This window comes from Schistocerca gregaria, chromosome 4, assembly GCF_023897955.1.
Source record: "Schistocerca gregaria isolate iqSchGreg1 chromosome 4, iqSchGreg1.2, whole genome shotgun sequence".
NCBI lineage: Eukaryota > Metazoa > Arthropoda > Insecta > Orthoptera > Acrididae > Schistocerca > Schistocerca gregaria.
In genome coordinates, this window is record NC_064923.1 from 286316784 (window position 1) to 286334079 (window position 17296).

Sequence of the window (17296 nt, forward strand, 5' to 3'; positions counted from 1 at the left end):
AGGGAAATCAGTTCGAATTAATTATTGGAATAACAAAATGGTTCAAATGGCTCTGAGCACTATGGGACTAAACATCTATGATCATCAGTCCCCTAGAACTTAGAACTACTTAAACCTAAGTAACCTAAGGACATCACACAACAGCCAGTCTTCACGAGGCAGAGAAAATCCTTGACCCCGCCGAGAACCGAACCCGGGAACCCGGGCGTGGGAAGCGAGAACGCCACCACACGACCACGAGCTGCGGACTTGGAATAACACTGTCACACTGAAATTGATATATTAAAGAAGTAGTATACTCTACGCTGGGACCGATTAACTCTGACAGGATAGGATTCACCTACAGCAACAGAAAATTTTCATTACAACGTGTAACACCACAACTCTAATGCCGTACTGATTTATTTTGGTTTTTGTTTCATTTAATATTACATCGTTAAGCTTCTGTAAATGTTTTTGATTGAATAGATAACACAGCCCCCCCCCCCCCCCCCCCATGAACCATGGACCTTGCCGTTGGTGGGGAGGCTTGCGTGCCTCAGCGATACAGATGGCCGTACCGTAGGTGCAACCACAACGGAGGGGTATCTGTTGAGAGGCCAGACAAACGTGTGGTTCCTGAAGACGGGCAGCAGCCTTTTCAGTAGTTGCAGGGGCAACAGTCTGGATGATTGACTGATCTGGCCTTGCAACATTAACCAAAACGGCGTTGCTGTGCTGGTACTGCGAACGGCTGAAAGCAAGGGGAAACTACAGCCGTAATTTTTCCCGAGGACATGCAGCTTTACTGTATGATTAAATGATGATGTCATCCTCTTGGGTAAAATATTCCGGAGGTAAAATAGTCCCCCATTCGGATCTCCGGGCGGGGACTACTCAGGAGGATGTCGTTATCAGGAGAAAGAAAACTGGCGTTCTACGGATCGGAGCGTGGAATGTCAGATCCCTTAATCGGGCAGGTAGGTTAGAAAATTTAAAAAGGGAAATGGATAGGTTAAAGTTAGATATAGTGGGAATTAGTGAAGTTCGGTGGCAGGAGGAACAAGACTTCTGGTCAGGTGACTACAGGGTTATAAACACAAAATCAAATAGGGGTAATGCAGGAGTAGGTTTAATAATGAATAGGAAAATAGGAATGCGGGTAAGCGACTACAAACAGCATAGTGAACGCATTATTGTGGCCAAGATAGATACGAAGCCCACACCTACTACAGTAGTACAAGTTTATATGCCAACTAGCTCTGCAGATGATGAAGAAATTGATGAAATGTACGATGAAATAAAAGAAATTATTCAGATAGTGAAGGGAGACGAAAATTTAATAGTAATGGGTGACTGGAATTCGAGTGTAGGAAAAGGGAGAGAAGGAAACATAGTAGGTGAATATGGATTGGGGCTAAGAAATGAAAGAAGAAGCCGCCTAGTAGAATTTTGCACAGAGCACAACTTAATCATAGCTAACACTTGGTTTAAGAATCATGAAAGAAGGTTGTATACGTGGAAGAACCCTGGAGATACTAAAAGGTATCAGATAGATTATATAATGGTAAGACAGAGATTTAGGAACCAGGTTTTAAGTTGTAAGACATTTCCAGGGGCAGATGTGGACTCTGATCACAATCTATTGGTTATGACCTGTAGATTAAAACTGAAGAAACTGCAAAAATGTGGGAAATTAAGGAGATGGGACCTGGATAAACTGAAAGAACCAGAGGTTGTACAGAGTTTCAGGGAGAGCATAAGGGAACAATTGACAGGAATAGGGGAAAAATACAGTAGAAGAAGAATGGGTAGCTCTGAGGGATGTAGTAGTGAAGGCAGCAGAGGATAAAGTAGGTAAAAAGACGAGGGCTGCTAGAAATCCTTGGGTAACAGAAGAAATATTGAATTTAATTGATGAAAGGAGAAAATATAAAAATGCAGTAAATAAAGCAGGCAAAAAGGAATACAAACGTCTCAAAAATGAGATCGACAGGAAGTGCAAAATGGCTAAACAGGGATGGCTAGAGGACAAATGTAAGGATGTAGAAGCTTATCTCACTAGGGGTAAGATACATACTGCCTACAGGAAAATTAAAGAGACCTTTGGAGAGAAGAGAACCACGTGTATGAATATTAAGAGCTCAGATGGCAGCCCAGTTCTAAGCAAAGAAGGGAAGGCAGAAAGGTGGAAGGAGTATATAGAAGGTTTATACAAGGGCGATGTACTTGAGGACAATATTATGGAAATGGAAGAGGATGTAGATGAAGACGAAATGGGAGATACGATACTGCGGGAAGAGTTTGACAGAGCACTGAAAGACCTGAGTCGAAACAAGGCCCCCGGAGTAGACAACATTCCATTAGAACTACTGACGGCCTTGGGACAACCAGTCCTGACAAAACTCTACCAGCTGGTGAGCAAGATGTATGAGACAGGCGAAATACCCTCAGACTTCAAGAAGAATATAATAATTCCAATCCCAAAGAAAGCAGGTGCTGACAGATGTGAAAATTACCGAACTATCAGTTTAATAAGCCACGGCTGCAAAATACTAACGCGAATTCTTTACAGACGAATGGAAAAACTGGTAGATGCAGACCTCGGGGAGGATCAGTTTGGATTCCGTCGAAATGTTGGAACACGTGAGGCAATACTGATCTTACGACTTATCTTAGAAGAAAGATTAAGAAAAGGCAAACCTACGTTTCTAGCATTTGTAGACTTAGAGAAAGCTTTTGACAATGTTGACTGGAATACTCTTTTTCAAATTCTAAAGGTGGCAGGGGTAAAATACAGGGAGCGAAAGGCTATTTATAATTTGTACAGAAACCAGATGGCAGTCATAAGAGTCGAGGGGCATGAAAGGGAAGCAGTGGTTGGGAAAGGAGTGAGACAGGGTTGTAGCCTCTCCCCGATGTTATTCAATCTGTATATTGAGCAAGCAGTAAAGGAAACAAAAGAAAAATTTGGAGTAGGTATTAAAATTCATGGAGACGAAGTAAAAACTTTGAGGTTCGCCGATGACATTGTAATTCTGTCAGAGACGGCAAAGGACTTGGAAGAGCAGTTGAACGGAATGGACAGTGTCTTGAAAGGAGGATATAAGATGAACATTAACAAAAGCAAAACGAGGATAATGGAATGTAGTCAAATTAAGTCGGGTGATGCTGAGGGAATTAGATTAGGAAATGAGACACTTAAAGTAGTAAAGGAGTTTTGCTGTTTAGGAAGTAAAATAACTGATGATGGTCGAAGTAGAGAGGATATAAAATGTAGACTGGCAATGGCAAGGAAAGCGTTTCTGAAGAAGAGAAATTTGTTAACATCGAATATAGATTTATGTATCAGGAAGTCGTTTCTGAATGTATTTGTTTGGAGTGTAGCCATGTATGGAAGTGAAACATGGACGATAACTAGTTTGGACAAGAAGAGAATAGAAGCTTTCGAAATGTGGTGCTACAGAAGAATACTGAAGATAAGGTGGATAGAGCACGTAACTAATGAGGAGGTATTGAATAGGATTGGGGAGAAGAGAAGTTTGTGGCACAACTTGACTAGAAGAAGGGATCGGTTGGTAGGACATGTTTTGAGTCATCAAGGGATCACAAATTTAGAATTGGAGGGCAGCGTGGAGGGTGAAAATCGTAGAGGGAGACCGAGAGATGAGTACACTAAGCAGATTCAGAAATATGTAGGTTGCAGCAGGTACTGGGAGATGAAGCAGCTTGCACAGGATAGAGTAGCATGGAGAGCTGCATCAAACCAGTCTCAGGACTGAAGACAACAACAACAACAACAACAACAACAACAACAGATAACACAGAATTGTATACTCCTTTTCTTGCAAGAACTTTGATGTCATGATATGATCTATGCAGTGTAGTATATCTGTCATTGAAATTCTTTGTCCCATTTGGAGGGAACAAATCTTACTGTATATAATTGTAATCTGTGTGAATAATTTTTTGAAGAAATGTCAATGTGTGCAAATGTTCTGTTTTATGTAATGCATTTGGTTGCTGTTATGTAAACTGCTGATACTCACTTAGGGTTCTTAGTTAGTTTATATGTAAAAGGTGTAGTGGTTCCCCTCGGGAACGGAACTGTGTAGCGCGCACAAATTGTGGTTGGCCTATGTAGAAAAGGTGGAACAAGAGTCAGTCGGGGACGAGCTACCAAACTGTGCACTGCCATGTAAATGTTGCATACTGTGCTGGTTCCGAGAGAGGTTTTTTCTGCTACTTTCCAATGCCTCGGATGGATGGATAAATAGCTGGTACTATTCTGGAATTTGTATCTATCATCGCCACCTATGACAGTCCAGCAATTCTACGTGCAATTCCACCTACCGACATGCAATCGCCACCACATTGCGCAATCACTGTAATGGAGCACTATAGCAATGTACAGTGAAGGATCAGCTTAATGGATGTGTTAGTGTGGTCAAATATAAGGTAATTTATAACTGAGTTTATGTACCTACCTTGATTTTTCTCCTTATCATAACACCTCTCCGTTTGAACTAAAGTGATTTCCGAGTGTCCCTACTGAAAGAACATTAAAGACCAGTGTTTTTGCTAATTAATGCCTCTTGAACATAATAAAAAAGAAAGTTAATGAAAGTAATTTTCGCAATAAAACTGCTTATTAATGTATTGTTGCCAACTTCAAATTAAGAGTTCGTAAGACTGAGGCTTATAAAGTTTTGCTTCGTAAATGATCTCATTACTGCCTGTTGTAAATCACAGAAGGTGAGTCAGTATCTTACATATATGTTAATTTTGTCTCTCAATGTAGTAAGAGTGGAAAACTGCAGCATGAAAAGTTATATACTCATGTTTGCTAAGTGTTTGTCTCTCTTGTGTATTAGAAGTACATATGAATAGTATACCAAGATCCAAAGTCTGTCTATTGTGTTAATGCTCGGTAACAAGTAACGGAAAGACCATTAATTATGAAAACCATAATTTATTTATTGAAATGATAGTGAGAAGCAACCTGTTATTGGATTCCAATTAACTTTCATTTTAAATAGTAAAGTATTTAACTGAGAGAGACTTAACCAATGTCCAATTAATGATTCTGCAGTGAATAGTAATAATAAAGTTATAAAGACCACACAGTTTGTGTAAGCCCTTAAAGTAATAGTGTGTTTCGGTATCTGTTATAAATTTGCAAATAGTTTGTGCTGCTCCAGTTGTTAGCTTCAATCTTAAAACATACGTATGTGTCAAGAGTTCACTGCACTCGCGTGTGAAAGTACTAATAACTATTTTCTTGAACGAGAATGTTAATCATTCTCTTGCCTAGTTAGGCTGGCGACCGTTTTCTTTACCTGTTAAACGGTACAGATAGGCAAAATTTTGTTTGTTACTGTTCAAATATTTCCGTAATTCTGACTTTCACTTCCGATAAGCCACCTCCGTTAGGTACAACACGGTCAACACAACAAAATTCCTCTCAGAGGGTAACACTGCTCTGTTGCGTTGTACTATAATTGCTTTAATAAAATAGTTTTATCACACAACCTGCTTCCAGCTTTGAGGTTATGGTACAGCGGTAGCAGACGGTAGTGTTATAAACGCTTTCTTCTTCTTTTTAGAATTACAGTAATTTAAAACAAATTAATACCACTCGTGTCTGGATACTGCAATAGCCAGGCTTTGAACTCTCTTTCCCAGCGTATCAGGAACCGATAGCTCCGTGGGGACAGAGTGCTTTTCGCGCGCCTGTAAAGTTTCCTTTACCTTGGAAGGTTCGGTATCGCGCTGCCGTTCCATGCCTCAGCCGTGACTCACTCTCCGCCCGCGCAAACTGTTACTCACTGTTGAAACCTACTGGTTTTTTCGGTAGCGGTTAACACGTCTCGCAATGTTACTACTTCTTTCTTCGAATTCCCTCCATTTCTGACATTTCTTTGCGTGTTCCGCTGACTGTACCACACGTTTGTTGCTCAGTCATAAAGCTAACGAATCAGACCCGGGCTTGCGTGGCAATTATCGACGAACGAAGACCATCCTTTACGCACATATGTGGCAACTGTACTTCCGGATACTCCCATACCATGATTTTCAACAACAAACTGTCTATCAGTACGCGGAATGTATGCAGGATACACCATCTCCGTAGTCGAGGTAGGTAACGCGCCTGTGTCGTGGCGCTCGACTCGGAGATACGCCGTTTCGAATACTGGTGGCCGAAAATTTCCATTACCAGTGTTTGGCTGACAGGAGGGGGGGGGGGGGGGGGGGCAGCTGTGCTGCCGTAAACTTACTGATCACCAGTCTTTGCGCCAGTGTCCTATATTAAATTCCAAACCTCTTCGTAGACAAATCCACTTTCTCTTCTGTTGATTGAAATTGGCAGGGACTTCAGATTGACGAACAACACTTAATAATTCGACAAAAAGAAAGGTTTTGCAAAATTTTTCCTGTGTGAATATTACTTCCTTCGGATTCTTCAGAGAAGTTGGAACCGTAATCTTGCTTCCCCACGGTTGGATTTATGCTGTCATACAGCCTTCAATAATTGCGGACAAACTCTCAGATTGTGACTGCTTTTAATAACTGTTTGCCGATCGCACAGTCAAATGAGAACGGATCCTATAGTTATATGTGAATTACATTAATTTATGTTTCTAGTTAGTTACCAATCTTTGCACGACGCCCTGATCTGCATGTGGTCTTGCGAATTTCGGTAACAAGTTTCTAGAGATGTCACCTCCCTGAACACAGTTCAGTCATCTGCATACAGCTCCAGAGTTACAACTGCATTAAAGTTGATCATTTAAGCAAGAACAGGATTGGCAGCTCCACGTTTATATTCAGCTTTGTCAATATTAGTTAATGATCCTTTTGTTAGGGGGAGAAGGGTTTGATGGGAATTGAGGACAACATCGATAAAATGCTCTCAGTGACTCTACTCGGAACAAACATTGCGATTTAACATCCCTTGGTAAAGAAGTTATCAGAGAGGGATTACAAGCTTCGATAAGACAAGGTTGAGGTTGTTCTCTGCAGAGAACCATCCCAGAATGTGGGTTAAGCGATTTAGGAAGTCGCGGGAAACATCTATATGACAAAATTGGTATATGAACGGCCGTCCCAAATGCGAGTTCAGTCCTTCAACCACTGCACCGTCTCGCTCGGTGTTCTGAATTTAAATATATACTGCTGAAACCACTGCACAGTGCATGACAGTACAAGGCACGAGTGTCAGAATTTTTCCTATTCCTTTTACGTACTGGAAGACAGAACGATGACTAAGCCTCTGTACGCTCTCTAATCTTTGACATTTTTCTCATAATCCGTACGAGTGATTTAAGATTGTAGCAGGAAAATGACCACAGTACTCCGTAAACAGCATCTCTAAATTTACCCAACAAGTGTTCGCGCTTCCTTCCAAAGATACCCATTTAAATTCACTCAGTATGCCCGTTACACTTTCGTATGCGCTATGCCGACCTGTTACGATCCTAACAGTGCGTTCTGGCGTGGTTCGATGTCTCGTCATGACTACTTCATAAGACTTTCAAACACTGGAAAAGTGTTCTGGAATTGATGCCACCAAAGTTTTGTAAGCGATTTCCTTTCACACAAGTCTTCCAACAAATTTAAGTCCTCCATTCACCTTCCCTAATGCTGAAGTTAGGTGATTATTTCATTTTATAAGAGGCGACCAAAACGTTCCCGTCCGAAGGCCGTGAAGTCCACAATCGATATGCCAATCAGGCAAAATGGCCATGAGCAGTGAGGCTATCATCTCACCGACGCAGCAGTAAGTTAAAGACAAACGCGTGAAGAAGTCCGTAACTGACTGCTTCACATCCTCGCCAGACATGACTCTTTGACCCTTTAAGGAAGTGAAGCTGTGGTAACAGCATGGGGAAAGCTCAAGACTGTACGACGGGTGCTCGAGTATCTCCCACTTCTGCTGGCGTAATTTCTGCGTTACGACATTCTTGTGATACGGGGACGTGAGTTAACAACGAGCAGCAACACCCCCTGTCGTGCACCTTTCCACAAACATGCTGTGCCGTACACATTCTTTATTCTCCGATAGATCTCTACCAGTGTTTGTCCTTCGGCAGCCAAGTACAGAGTAACAGGACTTTGCTCCTGTTTGGACGCATTGGGTAATGACGTCGCCTTATTTCACGTTTCCGTATTTATCGCACGCAGTCGGAGAGAAACACTAATCTCTTGCCTATATGGCGGTGCTTATACATCCGCATCGTAAGAGCACTACACTTGCATATACGTAGGAGCATCGTCCCCAAACGAAAATTTCTTGATCGCTCCTTATACACACATCAAAAACGTCCTTCACCAGCTCGGTTCCGAGCGTTCAGGAACCTGTACAGAAAATTGGAAGAGAGATCAACAAACATTTCCGCCCTTTTTATTGGTCATGAAAACTACACACTGCATTTTGTACAACCATACAGCGAGACCTTCAGAGGTGGTGGTCCAGATTGCTGTACACATCGGTACCTCTAATACCCAGTAGCACGTCCTCTTGCACTGATGCTTGCCTGTATTCGTCGTGGCATACTATCCACAAGTTCATCAAGGCACTGTCGGTCCAGATTGTCCCATTCCTCAACGGTGATTCGGCGTAGTCCCCTCAGTGGTTGGTGGGTCACGTCGTCCATAAACAGCCCTTTTCAGCCTTTCCCAGGCATGTTCGATTGGGTTCATGTCTGGAGAACATGCTGGCCACTAGTAGAGCGATGTCATCCTGCAGGAAGTCATTCACAAGATGTGCACGGTGGGGGCGCGAATTGCCCATGAAGACGAATGCCTCGCCAATATACTGCCGATATGGTTGCACTATCGGTCGGAGGAAGGTATTCACGCATCGTAGATCCGTTACGGCGCCTTCCCTGACCACCAGCGGCGTACGTCGGCCCTACATAATGCCACCTCATAACAGCAGCGATCTTCCACCTTGATGCACTCGCTGAACAGTATGTCTAAGGCGTTCAGCCTGACTGGGTTGCCTCCAAACACGACTCCGACGATTGTCTAGTTGAAGGCATATGCAACACTCATCGGTGAGGAGAACGTGATGGGAATCCTGAACGGTCTATCCAGCATGTTGTTGGGCCCATCTGTACCGAGCTGCATTTTTTCATGGCAGGAAAGTTGGACCTCGCCATGGTCGTCGGGGGTGAAGTTACGCATCATGCAGCCTATTGCGCACAGTGAGTCATCACACGACGTTCTGTGGCTGCACGAAAAGCCTTATTCAACATGGTGGCTTTGCTGTCAGAGTTCCTCAGACATAATCCGTATGTAGCGGTCATCCGCTGCTGTAGTAGCCGTTGCGCAGCCTATGCGAGGCATGTCATCGACAGTTCCTGTCTCTCTGTATCTCCATGTCCGAACATCGCTTCGGTTCACTTAGAGACGCCTGGACACTTCTCTTGTCGAGAGCCCTTCCTGGCACAAAGTAACAATGCGGACACTACCGAACCGCGGTACTGACCCTCTAGGCATGGTTGGACTACAGACAACACGAGCCGTGTAGCTCCATCCAGGTGGGATGAAGAACTGATCAGCTGTAGGACCCCTCCGTCTATTAAGTGCTGCTCATGTGAGGTTCTTTGGGCAAGTTTACTGACATCTTTGAAGAGTCAGAGACTGTCTTTGATACAATTTTCGCAGTCAAAGTCTATTTTCAGGAGTTCTGGGAACCGACGTGATGCAAAACTTTTTTGATGTGTTTATATAGCTTCTTATTATTACCCCGAAATACACTGGTGTGCAAAACGGAAGGACGAAAGTAACTTCCACATGAAGTGTCACTGCCAACCAACATAGCTCTATGAAACATGGACCATACATACAAAGGACTGTTAGAGTATCATACAGAAGTTAACTGTAAGAAATACGCTATGAGACGAACAGATATTCAAAGTAAATTACAGTAAAGTCACCGCAATTAATAATGGTCCCCTGTACATGTACGGGACAGTTCTTAATAGGATGTGTGATCACCACAAACAAAACATGCTCTACAATTTATTCCCATGCTGGCCGCAATGTTGTTACGGAATACCTGTGGTAGGGCACTCCATTCTTCCACCATCTGGATAGTTGTTGGTGCGTGTGGACGTGCTGCAGTACGTTGTAATTTGGGGGAACGGGCAGGACAGCCCATTCGCCTAAAAACATCAAGTTCCAGGGCGTCCTTCACACCTGCGCTGTTCTATGCGGTTACGCACTGTCACCCATAAAAATGACGTCAGAGACCAAAGTACTCGTGAAAAGAGGCACATGGAGAAAGTACAGTGCCGCAATAATGTTGACCAGTGACTGTACCGTGCTCAAAGGTTTCGATGTCAGTATGCCCACGCAACATTATGCCACACGTTAACACTTAGACCATCGAAACGATCATGTTCGAAAATGTTCTTAGTTGTATTAGGAGTTTCCGCCTCTCGCCTATGAAGGTATGTCGAGCGCTGTCGAACATAGTGGCGCAGTTATGGTATGGAGAGGCATTTCGTTGCATAGGGGTAATGATCTTCAAACCTCTGAACACGGTGCACTGTAACGGGACATCCTCCTCTAGCACTTTTCCCCAACAGTAGTTGTAGATACCAGTGTTATTTTTCGAAGTTTGCTTATTATCTCAGTTGCTTCTGTGAAAACTTTTATATAATTTTATATACAGCATGTTAGACTAAAATATTTTCAAAAGTAATTCTTTTTGCTAAATTTTGAAATATATGTTATAACCGATAAATACTAGTTCTGAATGTACGGTTAAAATTATTTTTAGAAACATTTGGAATTACTAATTATTAGCATACTTAAAATTTCTATTCTTAATTACGCAATCTTTTACTGTTCACCATACTTATTTCTGGATTCATTTATGAAATAACAATCGAAATTAATAATCGAAAGTAACATTCATTTCTTAAGAAAAATCCATGACCGAGGCAGGATTCGATCCTACGACCGTAGCAGCAGCGCGGTCCCGGACTCAAAGCGCCAAGAACCGCTGGGTTACAGCGGCTGGCGCAGAGTAAGAGAGTCGTAAGCATCCCTCTTATGTAATCGGACGTAGTTCTCTATTTTTGTGCGAATAGTGTAATTTCGCCTTTGCTAACATGAAAAACCAAAATACTGTATGATATACTAAATGTCAGAAAACGTGTAAATAAAATAATGGTTCAGATTAATCTAGTTCGAACCAGCCGTGAGGACCTGATGCGACAGTTTCAGCTTCAAGAATCAGACACCTAGATGATAAGAACTGGAGGCAACTTAACATGACAAGCTGAGTAAACTAGAAAGTTTATTGTAATCTTCGTTCCTCTCAGATCTTCACGAAAGACTTCATTGTGGACAATAATTGGAAGTAGGTAAGAAGGGGTGGATTACAACACCCACAGATCAGTGTTCTTGAGACGCTCTACTCCTTCCCCACGTGCATCTCCTCAGGAGTGCTTTCGACCCTGACTTCGTTTTTATGCATGGCAATGCACGACAGCAACGCACAGTGCAGGTGGAGGTGAACAAGAGACTATTGGACGAATGGAGAGACCTGCCTACTCCTTCGACTTAAATTCCACTGAAGACGTGTGGGATATGGTGAGGACACGTATTGCCGCCCGTCCACGTGCGCCAACGACCACCCCCACAAGGTCGTCAACCGCTCTTGTGGAGGAATTCAGAGCCTTGTCACAAGAACTCTTTACAAACCTTTGGCCAGCATGAGAGCACGTTGCAGAGCGTGCATTTCTGTCCGTGGTGATCACACATCCTATTAAGGACTATGCCCCGCATTTTGCAATGTCCAATGGACCACCACGAACCGCGTAATTGTCTCTGAATAAAAGTGCTATTTATGTTCCTCGTACGGTGTATTTCTTTCCATTATCTTCTGTACCTTACTGTAGCGGTTCTTTCTACGTAAGGTCGAAGTTTCATCGAACTTTAGTCTTTGACAGTGACGTTTCACGAGGAAGTTACTTTCGTCATTAAGTTTTCCACACCAGTATACTTACTCTACGTGACGTGCTCAGAGTGCTCACCCCTAATACCGGAATCATATACTATAGTGTTCCTTCTCTTTGTAATTGTCATATCTGTCCAAATCCAACGGTGGTTGCTATTCTCCTATAAAGGGAGCGAGTGTTGAATATACGGAATTGTGCTGCTGGAGGCATCGCCGTAATGATCTCTAGCTCCCACACACAGAAAAGTGTTAAACGACGGGCTACGAAATCTGTCAGGGGAGCTTAAGGCCAAAAGAATCGGAAAAGTAGTCTCACATATACTTCTGAGTATTCACTCATTTCAGCAACGTCCCAGCAACAGCTCTGTGCGACTGGTGTGTATGAAACGGAGCAAGAAAAACGAGTCAACAAACAGTAGTGATCGGCCTCCTCCACACAGAGGCAAACACCGCCCTCTTTCTGTAGGTGCAGCTATCTATCTCGAGCTGTATTACAAGAATCACTTCCAAGATTCTGCATGCTTTTAGAATGTTTAGACCTGTATTCACTTGTTGCTGTCTGATTGGAGACCACATATTTGACAAGAGCCCATATAAACGGTACCTGGTGTGTGTATAGCCCGAAAATTGCAAATAGATTTCGTCTTTGTATATTTCTTTGGGTGTAATTTCATTTCTTATTGGGATTAGTTAACACCTTAAACCGTGACACTGACAGATGCAGTCATTACCACGGTGCAGATAAGACAAGATGATGACTCGAGTAAAAGACGAAAACTATATGAAACTACCGCGAACTAAAGGGAAATAGAGGGTCCTGAGCCGGGATGCTCTTATTTACACTTCCATCTATGTTGAAAATTTGAAAATATCATACCACAGTGGGGTAGTGGCGTCTATCAGGGACATACATATAACTTTGGGAAAAATATTTACATAAAAGATTGTCATGATACATTCGCGGGCTTCGTCAAACTGTCAACCGAATTATCGCCTTCAGACGTAACCTAAATCTCGGGCTACGCTACAGTTCGGTCAGTCACATCAAACTCAATTACATAGGGCTAGTTCACAGCAATCCAAAATTTCCGCTCAATAGATCATCTCCACAACAACTACACGGCATATTACATACAAAAAACACACCATCTACAAGCGAAATATCTGAATCGCCATCTATGTAAGACATGACTTCACACTTCAATGAATATACCGATCTCTAATGTTGACACAAAGTTTTCTTTTTCTTTCATTTTCCGATAGCATGGATATTTTATGAAGGAAAATCACTTGAGTCTTGTAAAGAAAACATTAACGATATGCTTTAGAAATTGCACCAAAAAAACCGCTGTATCACGAAAGTATCGGCACAGGGAGAACGTCGCTGGAATGAAATTATGACTGGACACATCTGAGAACCAGATTCTCGGCTCTATATAAGGACACCAACTGAAGTTAGATTATAATCTAAGCGTAATTTTAAACTTAAAGGCTTGGTATACAACGAATACAAATATTTTATCAAGTTACAACATAAAGAGAAATACAATTCGAAAGAAAGACAACAGAACATACGGAGCAGTTAACAAAAAAAAAAAGGTACACGAGAAGTAAGATTTAATTAAGTGGCTGAACGACTAAACTATCGTTAAGACCAGCCAATGCGAAACCACTTACGATGTTGCAGTAAATAGTCACAGAACATACGAAATTACTGATATTGAAAGGAAAACAAAACGAATGTTGTCAGTTACCCTGTTACTGCTCTGGAGGAACAGTGTTATACAAGTCATCCCACATTCAAGTAGCAGCCAATCCCAGGGTATTATTGTTCTTGAACGCCTTTCTGTCTCGCCAGCAGGCACTAGAACTAACCACGAATACACCGAATGTCAGAGTGACAACAGAAAATAACTTTATAGCTGCAAAAAATAGCAGAACGTTAAAAAGAGAAATTGGAATGCGCCTGGGTAAGAATGACATTTATGATTTTTCAACTCTGTACTCCGAACACCAAATAAAACTGAAATTTTAAGCCTCAGAACCAATAAAAAGAGACGTGAATATTTGAAAGGATCACATCAGTCCTCTGCTGCGGACCTGTGCAGTGCATACAACCTGAAGTCGATAGTAACAGTAAACAGCACTTTAACGTAGGAGAGATTAGATAAAATTTATGTTCCGATTAAGATACGCACTATCGAGGCGCCACACAGTTGTCAGGTGCAGCTAGTCAAACAACGCTGAAGTCTCTCGTGCTGGCGTTAACCGTATCGAGAACACTTTTTTTTTTAAAACAACACATTCCACAACATTTCCTTCGCAGGTAGCCTTCCAGTGGGTGGACGCGGGCAGGAACGCAGTGTCACTAGGTTAGCAGCGATCGCATTGAGTACGCGAGAGCAGCGCGGCGCCGACGGACTTACGATGCGCTGCAGCCGCCGGTGTCACAGGTGTGCGCTGGTTGCTGGCCGCGTGCCGCGGTCCCGTTACGAGCGCCGGTGGCTTGCGCGTGCTTCCGTCTCGCCTGGCAGCCACGGAGCAACTGGCCGCCAGAGCGCCGGCAGCCGCCCGGCCCCGCCTCCTCTGGTCACGTGACACTCGCGTCTGGTGCGCCGCCGTTCTGTTGACGTTTCTCAGCTGATTTCAATAACAGCTGAGCGCCGGAGGCTGTAGCGTCGCATTACTTCTACCGTCACAACTCGAGTTGCTCTCTACCAACACTACGGTTAGGCAGCTTTGGTACACTACAGAAATGACGTAGTAAATGGTACGATTACCGGTAGTATTAGCACAATTGATAGGGAAAGAAACATAAAAGAATGATAAGAGAGAAACTGGGAGCAGACAACTTGTCTTTGGTTTTTTTATTATATTACTTATCGCATTTTATTTTACGTAACAAAAATTTCACGATTTTATAGAACCAAAGCAACTTCTATTGATGCAAGTACAGACTACATGCACAAACGTTCAAAAAACATGCATAATTATTACTGTTATTTTGTACTCTATAGAACGTCCTTCGTCGTGATCAAGTCAAGAGTTACCTGCTATTATTGGTAACTGCGATAGGTTGTTTATGAATAACTGAACTATGTTCGTCGAACTATCTAAGCGATGTTTGATATATTTTTGTTTTGTGTATTTTTGAGATGTTCATTTTTGTTAAGGAAACAATGTTTTCTAGTGCTACATTATAAATCTCTATTGTTTTCTTTTTTCCCCTGCAACATCCCTCTGTTTCAAGTCACAAACCAACAATTTTGAAACAAAACCTGAGTTAAACATTCACAGTTTCAGGATAACTACGCAGAACAAATGTGTTCCGTGGGTTATCCGGAGATTTATATATCCTCACTCAGTTTGTAGTCGGTTCACCGCTTCCCGTGTTTACGGGAGTCTAGTAACACATGTGAGAGAGCCATGAGGAAACAATAAGAGTGACAGACCAAGAACGAAGTGCTTAGATTAAAAAGGGTGTAAGACAAGGATGCAGTCTTCCCCACCTACTGTTCAATCTATACTATACATCGAAGAAGTAATGACGGAAATAAAAGGAAGGTTCAAGGGTGGAATTAAAATTCGAGGAGAAAGAATATCAGTGATAAAATTCGCTGATGGCATTGCTATCCTGCGTGAAAGTGAAGAAGAATTACAGGATTTACTGAACGGAATGAACATTCTAATGAGTACATAATATGAACTGAGAGTAAATCGAAGAAAGACGAAAGTAATAAGTAGTCAACATCAGGATTGGTGATCACGACATAGATGAAGTAAAGGAATTCTTCTTCCTAGGCAGTGAAATAACTCATGACGGGCGTACCAAGAGGGACATTAAAAGCAGACTAGCAATGGCAAAAAGGCTTTCCTAGCGAAGAGAAGTCAAATAGTATCAAATATAGGCCTTAATTTGAGGAAGAAATTTCTGAGAAGGTACGTTTGGAGCACAGTACTGTATGGTAGTGAAACATGGACCGTGAGAAAATCGGAGAGCAAGAGAATCTAAGCATTTGAGTTGTGATGCTAAGGACGAATGTTGAAAATTAACCGCGCAGGATTAGCCGTGCGGTCTAAGTCGCTGCTATCATGAACCCGGCGGGTCTCGTCGGAGGTTCGAGTCCTCCCTCGGGAATGTGTGTGTGTGTTTGTCCTTGGGATAATTTAGGTTAAGTAGTGTGTAAGCTTAAGGACTGATGACCTTAGCAGTTAAGTCCCATAAGATTTCACACACATTTGAACATTTTGATTTTGTTGAAAATTAGGTGGGCTGAAAATATAAAGAAAGAGGAGGTTCTCCTCAAAATCGGCGCGGAAAGAAATACATGGAAAACAATGATAAGAAGAAGATACAGGACGGTAGGACATCTTTTAAGGCACGTCCATAGTACCAGAGGGAGCTGTAGAGGGTGAAAACTGTAGAAAAAAACGGAGTGGAATACATCCAGCAAAAAAACTGAGGACATAGTGCTAGTGTTACTCTGAGAGGAAGAAGTTGGCACAGGAGAGGAACTCGCGGCAGGCCGCATCAAACTGGTCAGATGAGTGAATGACTCACAAATGAAAAAGAGTAAGACAATGATCAGATAGGTAAAGTAAACAATCGCTATGATGTAGCTCCTGATTTGTATGCAACACATCCAACATACGAGTACGGTGGGTACGACTCCACCTGCCCAAAGCTACTAGGAATACTACCGGGTCTACGCTTACTTATACAGGGTGGTCCATTGATCGTGACCGGGCCAAATATCTCACAAAATAAGCGTCAAACGAAAAAACTACAAAGAACGAAACCTGTATAGCTTGAAGGGCGAAAGCAGATGGCGCTATGATTGGCCCGCTAGATGGCTCTGCCATAGGTCAAACGGATATCAACTGCGTTTTTTAAAAATAGGAACCCCCATTTTTTTATTACGTATTCGTGTAGTACGTAAAGAAATATGAATGTTTTAGTTGGACTACTTTTTTCGCTTTGAGATAGATGGCGCTGTAATAGTCACAAACATGTGGCTCACAATTTTAGACGAACAGTTGGTAACAAGTAGGTTTTTTAAATTAAGGTACAGAACGTAGGTACGTTTGATCAGTTTATTTCGGTTGTTCCAATGTGATACATGTACCTTTGTGAACTTATCATTTCTGAGAACACATGCTGTTACAGCGTGATTACTTGTAAATACCACACTAATGCAATAAATGCTCAAAATGATGTCCGTCAAACTCAACGCATTTGGCAATACGTGTAACGACATTCCTCTCAACAGCGAGTAGTTCGCCTTCCTTAATATTCGCACATGCATTGACACTGCGCTGACGCATGTTGTCAGGCGTTGT

The 17296-nt window shown here is 42.4% G+C and overlaps 1 protein-coding gene across 4 annotated transcripts in view; it reads right to left on the minus strand.

The window, feature by feature from the left end:
* Positions 1 to 14559, minus strand: part of LOC126267943 (myosin-IIIb-like) — a 522034-nt gene extending 507475 nt beyond the window's left edge. For 2 of the 4 annotated variants that reach the window (XM_049973258.1, XM_049973255.1), the window contains exon 1: positions 14383 to 14504. The gene's annotated coding sequence lies outside the window, so the exon portion shown is untranslated. Of the gene's footprint in view, positions 1 to 14382 lie in introns of all 4 variants that reach the window. The other 2 variants (XM_049973257.1, XM_049973259.1) reach the window with 2 other exon arrangements.
* Between the last annotated feature and the right edge of the window lie 2737 nt (positions 14560 to 17296).